Source organism: Conger conger, chromosome 11 (assembly GCF_963514075.1).
Source record: "Conger conger chromosome 11, fConCon1.1, whole genome shotgun sequence".
Classification (NCBI taxonomy): Eukaryota; Metazoa; Chordata; class Actinopteri; order Anguilliformes; family Congridae; genus Conger; species Conger conger.
In genome coordinates this window covers 50,016,538-50,035,306 of record NC_083770.1, presented here as the reverse complement: position 1 = coordinate 50,035,306, position 18,769 = coordinate 50,016,538, and the positions used below count along the sequence as shown (strand labels likewise).

Sequence of the window (18,769 nt, the reverse complement as noted above, 5' to 3'; positions counted from 1 at the left end):
CTCCATGACAATACATTTTATATAGCACTTTTGAAAACAGTGTTAGAAAGTGCTTCACGACAAAACAGCACAAGACAGCAGGCATCAAAACATAATAATATGAAGTGAACATGGTTTGTCATTGGTTAAAAATAAGCCTTTAAAAGATGTTTGATTTAAAAGTTTGTCCTCAGATACCTCAGGTATATAAAGTAGGCCAGTATATAATGTATATAATGAGTTGGTACAAGCCCAAATAACCATCTCTAAGTCAATTGACCTGATCTTTTCTGATCTTTGCTATATTCCTTAAATCATAAAAGCAGGACTGCACAACACTTGTGACATGAGGATCAAGGTTTAGCGCTAAGCCAAAGATGACACCAAGATTTCCAGCTGCAGGCAGGAGACAGACTGGCCAAGGTGAGCGGGGCCCAACAACAACCACCTCATTGTTGTACTCGTTGAAGTTGAAGGTTTTCAGTCATTCAACACTGGTCAGAGAGGCACTGTAACAGAGCAGTTATATTACTGTCGTTTCCAGGTTTTAAGGGCACATAAAGCTGTGTATCGTCAGCATAGCAATGAAATGTGATGTTCTGTTTTCTGATAATCTCCCCTGCATGTACAAAGAAACAAGGATTGGGCCTAAAATTGGTCCCTGAGGGACTCCGTGGTGTATGTATGCAGGGGAGGATAGCAAACTGCCTACAGTGACTGTGAACTGTCTATCTGAACAGATTGTGTGCCATGTGATATATCCCTACCCTGTTTATGAGGGTATTGTGATCTATGGTATTGAGTCACTGAGGTCCAGGAGGACTAGAATGATTTTCAAGATGTTTTCACAACATAACTTATTCATATTATTTTGTCTACGCCTACATTTCTGCACAGTACAACTCCTACAGCTTTTAAGATAGACATGCCATCGCAACTTCATAATATTCATCTCGGCTCAGAGAACAAAACTTTGTTTTCAGTGGCCTCCCGTTTCAATGACAAATATTCAACATTTCATTTGAAAGCTTCTTGGTGGTTTGGAAATAGAAAAAAGGCACAATTTGGTGACATGATGTTAAAAAGCTGCTGAAGCAATCACTCTAAAGTTTATTCATTCTGAAATGTTCAACTTTATGTCACGTTAAACATATATACTCTATTTTATGTGTATCTTAACTCCAATTTTTAAATGTGGTTTTCATATGCTGCTTGCCGATGAGACTTTTTCCAGTGATCAATATATCAAAACAATTCTATTTTACACTTTTATATGGTGCTTCATTACATTCTGGTGATTATACAGGGCACAGTATTTAAATCTATTTTAAATGTACATAGCCAGGCATTTTACTGAGGGCTTCCGGCTGTTTTTGCCAAACCTAGTAATTAAATATGGAACCATGAGGTGAAGAGTCCAGATGACTCCTCATTCCTCAGCAGCTACCGCCCCCCTGCCCTCCTGAGCTTGTGCTTCGACTCTCAGCACATCAAACCCGGATCAAACCCAGATCAGACCCGGATCAAACCCGGATCAAACCCGGATCAAACCCAGATCAAACCCAGATCAAACCCGGATCAAACCCGGATCAAACCCAGATCAAACCCGCCTCCACACACACACAGACAGCTGAGCCTCCACACACAGACAGCTGAGCCTCCACACACACACAGACAGTGGAGGAGATGAGCAGGGAGCGGTCTCTGGACCCCGGCGGGAGTGAGCAGCTCGTTAGCGCTCAGAGTGTCTCACACACGCAGTCCTGGGGCTCTGCAGAAAGCACTCAGGAAGTCCTGGGGCTCTGCAGAAAGCACTCAGGAAGTCCTGGGGCTCTGCAGAAAGCACTCCGGCAGTCCTGGGGCTCTGCAGAAAGCACTCCGGCAGTCCTGGGGCTCTGCAGAAAGCACTCCGGCAGTCCTGGGGCTCTGCAGAAAGCACTCCGGCAGTCCTGGGGCTCTGCAGAAAGCACTCCGGCAGTCCTGGGGCTCTGCAGAAAGCACTCCGGCAGTCCTGGGGCTCTGCAGAAAGCACTCCGGCAGTCCTGGGGCTCTGCAGAAAGCACTCCGGCAGTCCTGGGGCTCTGCAGAAAGCACTCCGGCAGTCCTGGGGCTCTGCAGAAAGCACTCCGGCAGTCCTGGGGCTCTGCAGAAAGCACTCCGGCAGTCCTGGGGCTCTGCAGAAAGCACTCCGGCAGTCCTGGGGCTCTGCAGAAAGCAGCCGTTTGTTTAACCTTGGGTGTCAGAGGCGTGCAGGCGACAGCTTCACAGCGGAGTTACTTAACCAAACGTCCCGATCTTTCCCACAATGCTCCCGGTGTACTTATCCGCTTGACTCTTGTCTTCCCCACATCTTCCGATGTGAAAATAGATTTGGATCTGGATAAAGGCACGTGGGCGGTCGAGGTTACTCAAACAAGAAAGCACGGCGGAAAGGCGGAGATCATGAATATGCTAATCGTGCTATGTTCCCTGCGAAAGTCCTCAGGATTAAATTATGTTTTCTTTTCTCAAAATGCGAGTTATCAGGTTATATTCAAAGGCAACATCTTAAAGGGATGCCATTAGCAAGGGAAATACTTACTTTGCTACAGAAAAGAGACTGTTGGTCGACTGCTGGTTGGCTTGACTTGGTTTGGTGCAGTTTTAGTACGATTCCATTCACAACCTGAGGTGAAAATAGAAATCTGCTGTAATGGTATTTTTCTAAATATCAGGCTAGCTTTCACAGAAGAGACACAAATGTACCCAAACAATGCAGTGACGATGAGACACTCTCTGAACGCGATTACAAATACAAAAGGAGAATAATTGCTTTGCATTGCGTTAAAGGTTATCCGTTTTTACTACAATTATGTTTTTGTCCTCAATTAAGAATAGATTACTGACACCACATAATTGTCTTTCCCATTTAGGGGCACATTAGCAGGCTCAATAGAGAAACACACTAAAGAAGGTATTTTTTTACCCTCTTCTTTATGAATAATTGCTGGTTTTGGGGTTAATAAACCCAGGAACAGATGTCATCTCCGCCTGCTTCAGTTCTCGGAATGTAATCACTATGAGGTCACACTATCCTTGGCCTCGCAACACCAGAGACACAAAAAACATCTCTCACATACTGACACTGAGAGAGAGAAAAAAAGCATACACACAGCTTTTTATGAAAAGAACCATCAATATGTCAAAACATGCAATATTTTTTGTCAGATTTGGTCTTCAAGGACATTAAAGCAGTGTTCCGTCTCTCCGCTGGTTGGTCTTTCAGAGCGATTATACGCTTGGCCTTATCTCCGAGGCCTATGAGCAGGTTTTAATTGTATTTCCTCTTCTCTGGAAACGTTGTCGTTCATTAGGATCTGCTGGTGATTGAGACCCTGACCTTTTCAGGCACACGGGGGCTTGTTGTTGTTGCGGTTATTCTCTCTGTTGCCGGGAGCCGATCCTTATTTTATCCATGTCTGGCAAACTGATGAAACCAAAAAAAACAACAAAAAAAAACAACTGAAACCTGCTCATGAGCAGAAAAATAAATAACTGCCCAAAAAAGCCTGGAGGCCAAATCCGCGACGCTCTTGCCGATGTGTGGAGCTTTTCCCTCTTGTCAGAAGTAACGTGCACACGGGAGGGAAGCGGGCAGAAGACCACCACGCTGACATCGTGTCAGTTTGAGCTGAATTATAATGACAGCACAATTACACTCCTGCACAGCACACACCTGCGTTGGTAAAGCTGAATAATTGGTGTAGCAGATCAATTATAATCTGCATCCCTCTGCTCACAACCCTCCCCCTTGGGGTTTGAATGTTTCTCAGATTTTCAAATAATACCCTAGATTTTCTAATAGTACCATATAAGACAAGATATACTTTATTACTCTGTGGGGTAATTCGTCCTCTGCTTTTGCCCTGTCTCTTCAGGAGCAGTGGGCTGCCGCACTGCAGCACCCTGGGACCAGCTCTGCTGACACCAGAGCCCTGGTCAAGGGCAGCAGCACCTAACCTGACACGCGTGTGCTGGAGTGTGGGAGTGTACCTAACCTGACACGCGTGCGTTGGAGTGTGGGAGTGTACCTAACCTGACACGCGTGTGTTGGAGTGTGGGAGTGTACCTAACCTGACACGCGTGTGTGGGAGTGTACCTAACCTGACACGCGTGTGTTGGAGTGTGGGAGTGTACCGAACCTGACACGCGTGTGTTGGAGTGTGGGAGTGTACCTAACCTGACACGCGTGTGTTAGAGTGTGGGAGTGTACCTAACCTGACACACGTGTGTTAGAGTGTGGGAGTGTACCTAACCTGACACGCGTGTGTTGGAGTGTGGGAGTGTACCTAACTTGACACACGTGTGTTAGAGTGTGGGAGTGTACCTAACCTGACACGCGTGTGTTGGAGTGTGGCAGTGTACCTAACCTGACACGCGTGTGTTGGAGTGTGGGAGTGTACCTAACCTGACACACGTGTGTTAGAGTGTGGGAGTGTACCTAACCTGACACACGTGTGTTAGAGTGTGGGAGTGTACCTAACCTGACACGCGTGCGTTGGAGTGTGGGAGTGTACCTAACCTGACACACGTGTGTTGGAGTGTGGGAGTGTACCTAACCTGACACGCGTGTGTTGGAGTGTGGGAGTGTACCTAACCTGACACGCGTGTGTTGGAGTGTGGGAGTGTACCTAACCTGACACGCGTGTGTTGGAGTGTGGGAGTGTACCTAACCTGACACGCGTGTGTTGGAGTGTGGAAGTGTACCTAACCTGACACGCGTGTGTTGGAGTGTGGGAGTGTACCTAACCTGACACGTGTGTGTTGGAGTGTGGGAGTGTATCTAACCTGACACGCGTGTGTTGGAGTGTGGGAGTGTATCTAACCTGACACACGTGTGTCGGAGTGTGGGAGTGTATCTAACCTGACACGCGTGTGCTGGAGTGTGGGAGTGTATCTAACCTGACACACGTGTGTCGGAGTGTGGGGGTGTATCTAACCTGACACGCGTGTGTTGCAGTGTGGGAGTGTACCTAACCTGACACACGTGTGTTGGAGTGTGGGAAAAACCTGTACCTGGAGTAAACCCACGCAAACATGCAAAGATTCACACAAACTCAATGGAGAGAGGATCAAGCAATTCGAACCCACAACGCCACCATATTTGTACCCTACTTCTGCTGCCTACAATCCGGGGCTGGCCAAAGTGAAAATGTAATCATATTGGCTCCAGAAATGACAAGCGGAACCTCGGTGGGGTGACAGAGACGCACGCGGACATGCTGAGCGGCCCCGAGCCCTGCTGGGATGGGATCAGTTCTGCCGTCCAGAGTGTGACCTGGAGTATCAGACATGTGAAACAGGACTAGGCCACGCGCCCTCCAGCAGAGAGAATGCACGCTTACCGCGTTTAAATATTCATAACTGCTCACGGAACACGATCTGACGGACAAGCTCGCGCTGTAGTGTGAAAAGATCCCCAAAGACAGACACCTCTCCACCTAAGGACATTGTCTAATCAAGGGTGAGAACGCAGACAGCAAGAGATCAACATTACAGGGGAACCCAAGCATAGAATAATAATAAAAAATGTGTTGGTCAGTACACGGATAACATGGTAAAAATCTTCATAGTCTGAAATTGAATAATTCCTCAAATCTGGAAAGATCTGCCAGTGACATGTTTCATGTTGTTGTGGTTGCCACACAAACTCTCCAGAAGCCGTAATTCCCAGAGAACGAAGCGCGCTTCCTGCAGTTGGAGACGTGTGGGGAAATCCAATTTCTGTCTTCAGACTCAGCGGCTCTGGCCCCCGGCCAATGGAAGAGGGAAACAACTCCTCGGATAGCCACCTCGCATGAACCTATCATTGCCGCTGAAATATTGTGAGTGCACGCAGTTTGCTTGACGACTTTCCAAGGAGAGCGGGATTTAATGTGCAATTTTGGCGATGACACTGGCCCCTGACACTGACTCTGGGCCCTGACTCTGTGAGGATGTGAGAGGCAGTGACTCTGTGAGGATGTGAGAGGCAGTGACTCTGTGAGGATGTGAGAGGCCCTGACTCTGTGTGGATGTGAGAGACAATGACTCTGTGTGGATGTGAGAGACAATGACTCTGTGTGGATGTGAGAGGCAGTGACTCTGTGTGGATGTGACTCTGTGGATGTGAGAGGCAGTGACTCTGTGTGGATGTGACTCTGTGGATGTGAGAGGCAGTGACTCTGTGTGGATGTGACTCTGTGGATGTGAGAGGCAGTGACTCTGTGAGGATGTGACTCTGTGTGGATGTGAGAGGCCCTGAGTCTGTGAGGATGTGAGAGGCAGTGACTCTGTGAGGATGTGAGAGGCAGTGACTCTGTGAGGATGTGACTCTGTGAGGACGTGAGAGGCAGTGACTCTGTGAGGATGTGAGAGGCAGTGACTCTGTGAGGATGTGAGAGGCAGTGACTCTGTGTGGATGGGAGAGGCAGTGACTCTGTGAGGATGTGACTCTGTGTGGATGGGAGAGGCAGTGACTCTGTGTGGATGGGAGAGGCAGTGACTCTGTCAGGATGTGAGAGGCAGTGACTCTGTGCGGATGTGAGAGGCAGTGACTCTGTGAGGATGTGAGAAGCAGTGACTCTGTGTGGATGTGAGAGGCAGTGACTCTGTGTGGATGTGAGAGGCAGTGACTATGTGAGGATGTGAGAGGCAGTGACTCTGTGAGGATGGGAGAGGCAGTGACTCTGTGTGGATGGGAGAGGCAGTGACTCTGTGTGGATGGGAGAGACAGTACTTGTAATGTTGAATATCAGCTGTTGGACTGAGCGGTCATTAGGAGCACAAACTCCTTTGAGGGGCGACATGGCTCAGGGTGACATGGCTCAGGCAGTAAGAGCAGTCGTCTGGCAGGTGGAGGGTTGCTGGTTCGATCCCCCGCCCGGGCTGTGTCGAAGTGTCCCTGAGCAAGACACCTAACCCCCAAATGCTCCTGACGAGCTGGTCGGGGCCTTGCATGGCAACCAATCGCCGTCGGTGTGAGTGTGTGTATGAATGGGTGAATGAGAAGCATCAGTTGTACAGCGCTTTGGATAAAAGCGCTATATAAATGCCTGCCATTTACCATTTACCAACCATTTACAAACTGGCCTTGCGCTGCCATCCTGTCTTGCAGTCCTCAGCCTGCTCCAGAGCCCTCAATCAATAGAGAGAACATGAAAAGGCACTTTCCCACACACATCGCCCAATCACCGTCCAACAAAACAAAGAAATGTGCGGGGGATTGTGGGTAATGAAGTTGCAATTTATTGGCAGGTTTCTGGGTTTCTGGATGTGGAAGACATAAGTGAGACATCTTGACAATCACAACTTAGAAAGATGCAACCCCCTAACCTCCCTGCAGTAAGGGGGGGGAGGGAGTGCAGTGGTTGATAAAAAGTAATTTGGGTGTAATGAGCAAGGACTGACGGCCATTTTAGTCACAATCAAACTGCTTCATTAACTCCAATCACACAGAGCAACTACGGAAGCCCCAGAGTATCAAAAATATAAGAATATTCTAAATACAGCACATCCTTACATAGGCTGATATGAGCCTTCAAGAATCACCAGATCTGATGTTTACATGGCTGCACCTGTGTTATATAAACACAAAGTCCGTCAGCAGGCTTTCAGTGGGCAGGATATTCATGAACAGGACATATTTTTGACAATATGCAACCCATGAATTTTATAAAATTTTCCTCCAATTTGGTGATTTAACAGGTGTTGAGACTGCAGCAAAATTCACAAGATGGGTACAGTACAGATGGCAGACGTGTGCTGTATCTGTGCCTCCATCTGACCACATATCACGGTGATATTCCTTCTTAACATGGACCAAATGGTATTAAATGAAATGACGATGACATCAAAAAATGATGAAGATAATGATGAGAAAAAGGTCACATGCCATTGACTCACACACTCTGGACTGTCCCGTTAGCCTAGCCTGCATGTGGGAGTCCCTGGGTGAGACACACACGGACACAGAGAGGAAGCACACGCAGCCTCCACACAGCACAGTCCCAGCCAGCGCTCGAACGGGACCTTCTTCTGGTGAGGCAACAAGGCCCACTGCACCACCATGCCACCATTGTGACAAATGTACATCCATCCATTATCCTAACCTGCTTATCCTGATCAGGGTCGCAGGGGGGCTGGAGCCTATCCCAGCATACATTGGGGTGAAAGGCAGGAATACACCCTGGACAGGTCGCCAGTCCATCACAGGGCACACGCACCATTCACTCACACACTCATACCTACGGGCAATTTAGATCAACCTAACCTGCATGTCTTTGGACTGTGGGAGGAAACTGGAGTACCCGGAGGAAACCCACGCGCACACGGGGAGAACATGCAAACTCCGCACAGAGAGGCCCCGGCCGACGGGGATTCAAACCCAGGACCTACTGCACCACCATGCCACCATTGTGACAAATGTTCCAAAAAAAAAATGAAATAGGTGATTCTGATACTGAACAGTTCTTCCAGTGAATATAAAGTAAAACTCTCAGATGTGTAAGAGAAAGAGGCATCCCTTCACAAAGTACTCACCTCCGTGTCCACTGGGATCATGGACGTGTGGGCCAATGTGGGCTAATGTGTGACAGTTATAGCCAATGGGAGCCGCTGTGGGCGGGGCGTCAGATTGCGCACACAGGACAGGTAGCGAATCCCTTCCTGGTGTACGGCTCCAGGGCCTGTGTCTTCTGGTGAAGCGGAAAGAGACGTCCTGTGTGTTTGAGTTCCTGAGAGGAATGTGCGTCTCCTGTTCGCACGGTGGACCATGGCGGGGTGAGCGGGAGAGAGAGAGAGAGAGAGAGAGAGTGAGAGAGAGAGCGAGAGAGAGAGAGAGAGGGGAAAAGAAGGGATTGGGGAAGAAAGCAAAAAAAAAGAAAGCCAGGTTACAGTGCAGTCATTGTACAGTCAGTAAGTATTTGGACAGTGACACATTTTTTGTTGTTTTTGCTCTGTACTCCAAAAAACAAACTGTATAAATCAAACACGATGTGGTTTTATTTTTAATTTTTAAATGTATTTCTCCTTCATTTAACCAGGTGAGTCCCAGTGAGATGGCTATCTCTTTTACAAGGGAGCCCTGGTGAAGGGAGGAGCAAGCAGAGATTACAACATAAAATCCAATACAATTCACAAGCACAACACAATTACACATTAATACAATCTCAAGTAAAAACAGTCTCAAGTAGAACATTCTCAAGGAAAACAGTGGTTAAAGTGAAATGGTAAATGGTTGGCATTTATATAGCGCCTTTATCCAAAGCGCTGTACAATTGATGCTTCTCATTCACCCATTCATACACACACTCACACACCAACGGCGATTGGCTGCCATGCAAGGTGCCAACCAGCTCGTCAGGAGCATTTGGGAGTTAGGTGTCTTGCACAGGGACACTTCGACACAGCCCGGGCGGGGGATCGAACCGGCAACCCTCCAACTGCCAGGCAACTGCTCTTACTGCCTGAGCCTTGTCGCCCCCCAGTGAACTTAACTTTAATTTGAGGTTTCTTGCATCTATATTGGGTGAACCGTGTAACAATGAGAATTTTATACACAGTCCACCCAATTTTTAACTTAGGGAGACTATTAAACACATTGCGATTGTTTTATTTCAACTGTTTGTTTGCTAGAGTAGAGAGCGAAAACAACAAAAAATGTGTCACTGCTCAAATACTTACAGAATACACTGTGTGTGTGTAGGTGTAGACCGGCGGATGAGGTTGACAGGTCCTGTCAGATATTCCAGGGGAAGGGGGGGCAGACAGTCAGCCAGGTGAAGGGTCAGGCCACGTACACTCTCAGAACAAAATGCTTCCAAAAGGAAACCTGTGATTCCATAGAAGAACCCTAAAGTGCTATTTGTCAGCCAGATTGGTTCTGTGTCCAGGAGCGTTCACACATCACACCTATGCTGGAGGGTTGCATAACAAAACTACAAAGGGTTCCTCTATGGAGAGGAGCCAAAGAAGCCTTTTTTCCGAGTGTATTCTGGAGATAATCTTCACAGATTAGAGAGTACAGTTTCCTCAGGGTGTGATTTCTGTGATTGTAATTGAAATGAAGTCTCTTGCGACAGAGAGGCTGACAGGAAGGGAGTAAACAGTTAAGGCACTACACCCCCCCACCCCCCCCCCCCTGCAATATATCAGTCATTCCACCCTCAAAACAAAAATACAACTAAAAACGAAAATTAAAAAAAAACAAGCCAAAAAAATCACTACCAACAAAGGTGTTTTTTTCTGCCTTTTTGAAAGCCATTTTGTTTTTTTCTCTTCTTGGTATTGAAGAGAGTCAATTTGCATGCTGTTTTTCTTGGAACTTGAGGCTGGTTGGAGATCCTGAAGTGCTGGCCGCAGAATTAATTGTGGAGAAATCTGACAAGCAGAGAGATGGAGAAACACATTGATCACGTTAAGTACTCGGCCACTTTGACATCATGGTAATTGTGTGAGAGTCCCATCTCGCAGAAGGCTTCTTTGTACTCCTGCTCTCAGGATGTCGTGGAAAAACACTACAAAGAGAGAAGAGTATTCCTCTCCACAATGTTATTTACAGACAGTCTTTGAAGACAAAGAAAGTTGCCCAAATTATTGGTTATGTGCCTGTTTTCAACCCATCGTTATGACAACAGTTATCAAGGGGAACAACACAGGAAGGAAAATGGTGCAAAACCACAAAGTCAAAACTGAGTTAGAAACACAAAAGACTCTTACAGTGGCTTCATTATAAAAATAACTTCATTTGATTTTAGCAATATGACAAATTTGATTTGAATATCCTCAAATCAAATAGAAAAAATGAAGTACTTTCATTTTTTTACATACCTAATAAAGTGCTCCCTGAATGTATTTATGAGACATATTTTTTCGACTTATTAAGTCTTCTACTGCTGTAGCCTATCCGCATAGAGGTTTGTTACGTTGTTTTTTCAGAGATGCTCTTCTGCATACCACTGTTGTGATATGTGGTTATTAGCGTTACTGTCACCTTCTCCTCTGACGTCTCTCATCAACAAGGTGTTTCTGCACACAGAACTGCTGCTCACTGGATGTTTTTTGTTTTTCCCACCATTCTCTGCAAACTCTAGAGACTAGTGTGCATGAGAATCCCAGGAGATCAGCATCAGCATTTCTGAGATACTCACCCCACCCTGTCCACCAACAATCATTCCACAGTCAAACTAACTTGGATCACATTTCTTCCCCACATTACTAAGTGATCACTGAGTGTAGATCATTATCCATGTTATCTATTATATGCAGCTTTTTAAAAAATGTTTTATTAAGGGTGCCAATAATTCTGGAACCCACTGTATGTACTATAGACTCAAGCAATAAAATTAATATGTAATAGCTTCTCTCATCATGAAATCTCACGCTCCTATCATACGGCCATTGAATCCATCCCCAACACTTAACCTTCATATTACATTCAGATTCACCCCAACAGTTTGAACTGAAACAAAATTAGTGCCATAGAAACACACACTTTGTGTGTCACCTTCTAACACCATATAACTAGTGTTTTATCCATAAATAGCCTGAGGTAAGTGAAGGTTTGACACCTGTATGGGTATCTGCCACCAGAATCATCCACAGAGAAATCTGAGATAAAAATAAAAACAGTTATATTATTTTCTTGTATGTTTACATTTTTACAGCAACAGAGGGTGACGCTAACCCCACACAGCACCATTGTATGTAATGTTTGTACCAAATTAGAAAACTGGAAAAATCAAACAGTATCAAGAATTTAAAAAAGGTTAACTGGTTTTTAAGAGATGTTAAGCATTAGATAGTTAAATGGAATCAAATAGACCTCCTCTAAGCTCCACTAATAACTAAAAGTCGTTTTTATTAAATGTGATAAAATATTTATCAGGTCACATTTATTTATAAAGCACATTTTAAATGACTACCGTCAACCAAAGTGCTGTACAATTTGTAATTACTGTACAGACACCACAACACTATTTCGTTTCTGCTACCGGCCTGCTAGTTCCTTTCTCTTACTCGTATTGAGGAGATTCTATTTGCATGCTGTTTTTCCGGGAACTCAAGGCCAGCTGGAGCTCACCGGAGTGGGCGAACTGACTGCCCCATTAATTGTCAAGTCCGACAAGCAGAGAGACTGACATCACCACGAGGGCGAGAGAGGCCAGTTAAACACTGACCCTGATCTCTGACCTCTACACTGAGGTCTACACCCTTCTACACTGAGGTCTACACCACGAGGGTGAGAGAGGCAAGTTAAACACTGACCCTGATCTCTGACCTCTACACTGAGGTCTACACCCTTCTACACTGAGGTCTACACCACGAGGGTGAGAGAGGCCAGTTAAACACTGAACCTGATCTCTGACCTCTACACTGAGGTCTACACCCTTCTACACTGAGGTCTACACCACGAGGGTGAGAGAGGCCAGTTAAACACTGAACCTGATCTCTGACCTCTACACTGAGGTCTACACCCTCCCACACTGAGGTCTACACCACGAGGGTGAGAGAGGCCAGTTAAACACTGAACCTGATCTCTGACCTCTACACTGAGGTCTACACCCTTCTACACTGAGGTCTACACCCTTCTACACTGAGGTCTACACCCTTCTACACTGAGGTCTACACCCTTCTACACTGAGGTCTACACCACGAGGGTGAGAGAGGCCAGTTAAACACTGACCCTGATCTCTGACCTCTACACTGAGGTCTACACCCTCCCACACTGAGGTCTACACCACGAGGGTGAGAGAGGCCAGTTAAACACTGAACCTGATCTCTGACCTCTACACTGAGGTCTACACCCTTCTACACTGAGGTCTACACCACGAGGGTGAGAGAGGCCAGTTAAACACTGAACCTGATCTCTGACCTCTACACTGAGGTCTACACCCTTCTACACTGAGGTCTACACCCTTCTACACTGAGGTCTACACCCTTCTACACTGAGGTCTACACCCTTCTACACTGAGGTCTACACCACGAGGGTGAGAGAGGCAAGTTAAACACTGAACCTGATCTCTGACCTCTACACTGAGGTCTACACCCTTCTACACTGAGGTCGACACCCTTCCACACTGAGGTCTACACCACGAGGGTGAGAGAGGCCAGTTAAACACTGAACCTGATCTCTGACCTCTACACTGAGGTCTACACCCTTCTACACTGAGGTCTACACCACGAGGGTGAGAGAGGCCAGTTAAACACTGAACCTGATCTCTGACCTCTACACTGAGGTCTACACCCTTCTACACTGATGTCTACACCCTTCTACACTGAGGTCTACACCCTTCCACACTGAGGTCTACACCCTCCCACACTGAAGTTGACACCCTTCCACACTGAGGTCGACACCCTTCCACACTGAGGTCTACACCCTTCCACACTGAGGTCTACACCCTTCCACACTGAGGTCGACACCCTCCCACACTGAGGTCTACACCCTCCCACACTGAAGTTGACACCCTTCCACACTGAGGTCTACACCCTCCCACACTGAGGTCTACACCCTCCCACACGCTGGTCCTGACCCGTGCCACCCTCGTGTGCGTGCTCTGACTGGGGTTTGCTTTTTCCCAGCGCGCACATGAGCCTCCACAGCAGCATCAATCACCACAGCATAATATCATCCTGCGACAATATGAGCCACCTCGCACTGTGTTAAAGTCACCCTGAACAATCTGTGCACTTTCCCTCTCCCCGCCAGAGCACAGTTAGTCCTTTATTCAGCCCCCCCCCCCCCCGGACACTCTAGCTCCTGTTTTACGGTTCCCCCCATAAATGTGGCACCTTACGCTGATGGAATTATTGTGCCATGGTTGACTGGAGTGTGGAGCTAAACGTCTGACCCAAGGTAAAAATCTGAGCTGTTTCTCTTTGGGGTCATCCATTAGGCATGTGGAGGAGGGAGGGAGGGAGGGAGGGAGGGAGAGCGTGTGTGAGAGAGAGAGAGAGACTAGGAAAGAAGGGAAGATTCACTCCTACGAAGAAAAACTAAAAACTGTTGGCATAAAATGTAACAAGCATTTGTCTGCTTAGATTCAGCCATCAGATATGAATCAAGAGAAAGAGGTATAGTTGTTCAGGTTTTTCCACTTTTTATCTGTGAGGTCAAAAGCCAAGGTTTTGCCGCATGCACCACCATGTGTATATACAGTATGTATCCATCCAGGGCAGCCTGTTGTGTCGTGGTTTAGGTACATGCCTGGGACCCCCAAGGTTGTGGTTCTAATCCCGGTGTAGGCACAATAAGATCCGCACAGCCGTTGGGCCCTTGAGGAAGGCCCTTAACCCTGCATTGCTCCAGGGCAGGATCGTCTCCTGCTTAGTCTAATCAACTGTACATTACATTACATTACATTATTGGCATTTGGCAGACGCTCTTATCCAGAGCGACGTACAACAAAGTGCATACCCATAACCAGGGATAAGTGCGCTGAAAGACCCTAGAGGGAAGTACAATTTCAATTGCTACCCGTACAACAAAGATAATGATTTTATTTTGATTTTTTCAATTAATTTTTTTAAACAAGAAATAAACAAACAAACATCGCTCTGGATGAGAGCATCGGCCAAATGTGAGAGAGAACTTCCATTATATCACTACGTAACATATTTGGCATATCTGTATTTCCCACAAAACCTATGCTGCAGCTGTTTGTTGCATAGCCTGCCAGCTAACTGTAACACTAGTAACAGTAAGCCATGAATCCCTTCTCTATCTCGAGTAGTGGAATTCACATAAATAATTTCACCGCCACATAGCAGAGTACAGACTATGGGGTGAGATGAATGCATGTCAAACCTAATAGCTACGCTGTTAAATTACCACCTCCGATGAGCAGACACGGCTCCGTATTGCTGCTGCACAGATGAGGATCCTGCTGTTATTAATCACAGTAATATGGGACCATGCACATTCACTGCAATACACAGCAGGCACAATTATTAAACGTGTTTGTAGCCTTATTACACGTAAATAAAAAAATCAGAAAAGATTCCACCTGATTAAAAATGGCTCAGTCTTTCAAGTGCATTTTGTGTAAAGGTAGATCTCTGACAGCTAACAGATCATCATTGGAATTCAGGAGAAATGCCCCATGCCACATTAAAGTGAAAAGACATTTCAGGACATTTTACACCATTTTACTCCTCAAAACCACTTTAAGAAACGGAGTATGTCTCACCCTATGAATGTGACATAATTCAAAGTGCACAATCCATACACAAAGCATATTTCTTTAGACTGTATATAAACCTCCTGGGATTCAGCTTTCCATTTCATATTCCTCTTATTAAATAAACTGAATAACTTCATACACAGTCAGTCATCTCTTTATTGGGCCGACCTGTACATCAGCTCGTTAATGCAAATATCAAATTAACCAATCATATGCAGCAACTAAATGCATAAAAGCATGCAGAGATTCATGGTCAAGAGATTCAGCTGTTTTTGAGACCAAATGTCAGAATGGGGAAGAAATGCGATCTAAGTGACTTTGACTGTGGAATGTATATATATATATATAAAACATTGTGATTGATAAAGTAGGCACTGGAAGTCATGATTTTTCTCATTTTCTAATTTGGCTGGATTAGACAGTAAGCATTAAATAATAATAACGCTATGTTTTCAAAAGTTCTGTAGAAACTGCATACAAAGGTGATTTGTGGGGTTAACTTTATAATATAATGTGATGGTTAAAGGGGTGTCTGGTGATTTTATTTTCATAGGGAGAGTGTTTTTTTCTGTGGTTTCTTTCTGTCTCATAGCTCTGTGGAGGATTTTATCTCCTGGCTCCATAGTGCTCCCAGAACACTGCTTCACCAGTGCGCTGTGATTAAGAGCCACAGATGGCACTCTGACATGATCTTCCTCTCAATCATGCCCCTGTTGCTGTGCACAAACCCTGTGCAAAATAAAACAGGAGTCATGATGTACAGTGACATATGGCGAGCACTGAAATTATCAGTGTTCTAGGTGTGTGCTTATATACACTCGGTGACCAATTTATTACGTAGACCAGCGTGTTAATGCAAATATCGAATCAGCCGATCACGTGGCAGCCACTCAATGCATAAAAGCATTCAAAGACACGGTCAAGAGATTCAGTTGCTGTGCAGACAAGACAATGGGGAAGTGATGTGATCTGAGTGACTTTGACCATGGAACGATTGTTGGTGCGGAAAACCAAAACAAACATCCAATGAGCAGCAGTTCTGTGGGCAAAAACACCTGGTTAATGAGGGAGGTCAGAGGAGAAGGGCCAGACTGCTTCAAGCTGACAGAAAGACAACGGTAACCCACACATTACAACAGTGCTATGCAGAAGAGCATCACTGAACACACAACGTGTCAAACCTGAAGTAAATGGCAGTAGATATGCCAATAAGTCTACAAAGTATTATAAAAAATAAATAAAAATGTTGAAGTCTGATAAATACCTAATAATGTGGTCATTGAGTGTTTTTTTTATTTATATCACACACGCACAGTATTCAGCACCATGGACAGTTCAGTCAGTGCATGTATTCAGCACCCTGGACAGTGTTCTTTGTACATTTGATGCTTCTCATTCACCCATTCACACACACTCACACACCAACAGCAATTGGCTGCCATGCAAGGCACCAACCAGCTCATTTAGGGGTTAAGTGACTTGCTCAGGGACACTTCAACACACCCAGGACACCTGGGGCGGGGTCGAACCGGCAACCCTCCGCCTGCCAGACGGCTGCTCTTACCTCCTGAGCCACATACCACCCTTGCAGTCAGTCTTGGTCCAATCTTTTGACGTTTGTCTGTAAAAAGTACCCAGATCTCTGGCCTTGGCACTCAAAGGATTCCAATAGTTTCTACACTTATACATGAATATATTGTTCACACCCTTATGTATACCAAGGACTCTTGCTTGAGTGTGTATCGCATACATCCTTATAACAGTTCAAAGTCGCTAAAAACCTTGAGCATTAAAACCATTGCATTCACAGTATTAACAGTCTCTTATATAATAATAATAATAATAATAATAATAATAATATTATTATTTTTATTCTTATTCTTCTTCTTCTTCTTCTTCTTCTTCTTCTTCTTCTTCTTATTATAATAGGCCATATCTCCTATGATACATCTGTGGTTCTTCAAAGTATATGCCATAACCATTAGATTAGATCAGCGTGTCATTTTCATTCAGCAGTTATAATATTTTTTTCCACTGTATCGAGTAGCAGTCAGTTATTACGATGAAGCTGTGACCAAGCTTCAACTACAGTTCACCTGTCTTTCATTTCAAATCTAACTCAGTAACGATTAAATATCAAGCAAAATATGTCTCTACATAATGGCGAGATTCTAAGCAGAGTGAAGTGGCCACCCCATTACAACACGTCCCACCTGTGGCAGCACCAGAAATGAACCGCAGTCCAAATGTCAGCACGAGACAATTACTGCCGACCACTGCTCAATAAAGCACACCTATGAATTTCTTATGAATATGTATGTATATATATATATATATATGTCCATTTATATGCCAGAATCTATTGAAATTCAATTTCTGTCTCTTATTGGTCATCTTTTCTCAACATGATGGAAATCTTCTTTTGGAACTGCTGAAATTGAGTAACATCTATCCTGTCGGGATCAAATCGACGCCAGCAATATCAACAAACTCAAGCCAATCACATGCACACACACGCACACGCACGCACGCATACACAGACATACACACGCTCACACACGCACATGCACGCACGCATACACAGACATACACACTCTCACACACACACATGCACGCACGCATACACAGACATACACACGCACACACACGCACACGCACGCACGCATACACAGACATACACACGCTCACACACGCACATGCACGCACGCATGCACGCAAATACACATATACACTGTGTTCCTTACTCATGTTCAGACATAGACACGCACACACACGCACACACACACACACACACACAGACAAACGCACACACACACACACACACACGCACACACACACGGACACACACCAACTTGACCAAATCAACAAAAAGCACTTCAGCACTGCACTTGCATTCAGGCGAGCATCCAGACTTCAATTTTATCTGATATTCATTAACATTGAAAAACTAAAATTGCATGGCAATTTGCGGCGATAAGAGAGGGAAACTCTTGTTTTGCAATGATAAAATCCAATTTCATTCAACACTTAAAACGCGTGAAGGCCACGGGGCTATGTATTTTCCCATTAGAGATCAATTCACCTTAATTCAGTTTAACACAACATCCTTTACCGTTCTAATGTGTCGTGGTCGACGTGCGTCACACAACTCTTGAAGGTGCGGATGTAAAATCGTTTGTTTGGCCAAATAAAACGCACACACACACACGCACGCACGCACGCAAGCACACACACACACACACACACACACACAGACACACAGACACACACACACACACAGACACACACACACACACACATACACACACGCGCACACACACACACACACACACACTCGCACGAATATACGTACTTCCTTTCCTGTCCCATTCACTTTTGTGTTCCAGTACCTCCCCTTCGCTGACTAGCACAACCATCCTCTTCTAACACAAAACTGTGATCTCAGCACCTCCCCCTCGTCTCTCCCATTTGCGTTCTCTCCTCTTCGGCGACTCTGGCTCACTGCTACCTTCCCCGGGAACCGTCCTATACTTTTCCACCTGAGCCGTTCCGCCGCCGCGGCGCAGCGATCGCTCTGTCCCGCCGCCCGC

The 18,769-nt window shown here is 45.6% G+C and overlaps 1 protein-coding gene across 1 annotated transcript in view; it reads left to right on the top strand.

The window, feature by feature from the left end:
- The first annotated feature begins 18,590 nt into the window (after positions 1-18,590).
- LOC133140536 (BMP/retinoic acid-inducible neural-specific protein 1-like) overlaps positions 18,591-18,769 on the top strand; it is a 128,961-nt gene continuing 128,782 nt past the window's right edge. The window contains exon 1 of the mRNA XM_061260543.1: positions 18,591-18,769. This exon is cut by the window's right edge and continues 302 nt beyond it. The gene's annotated coding sequence lies outside the window, so the exon portion shown is untranslated.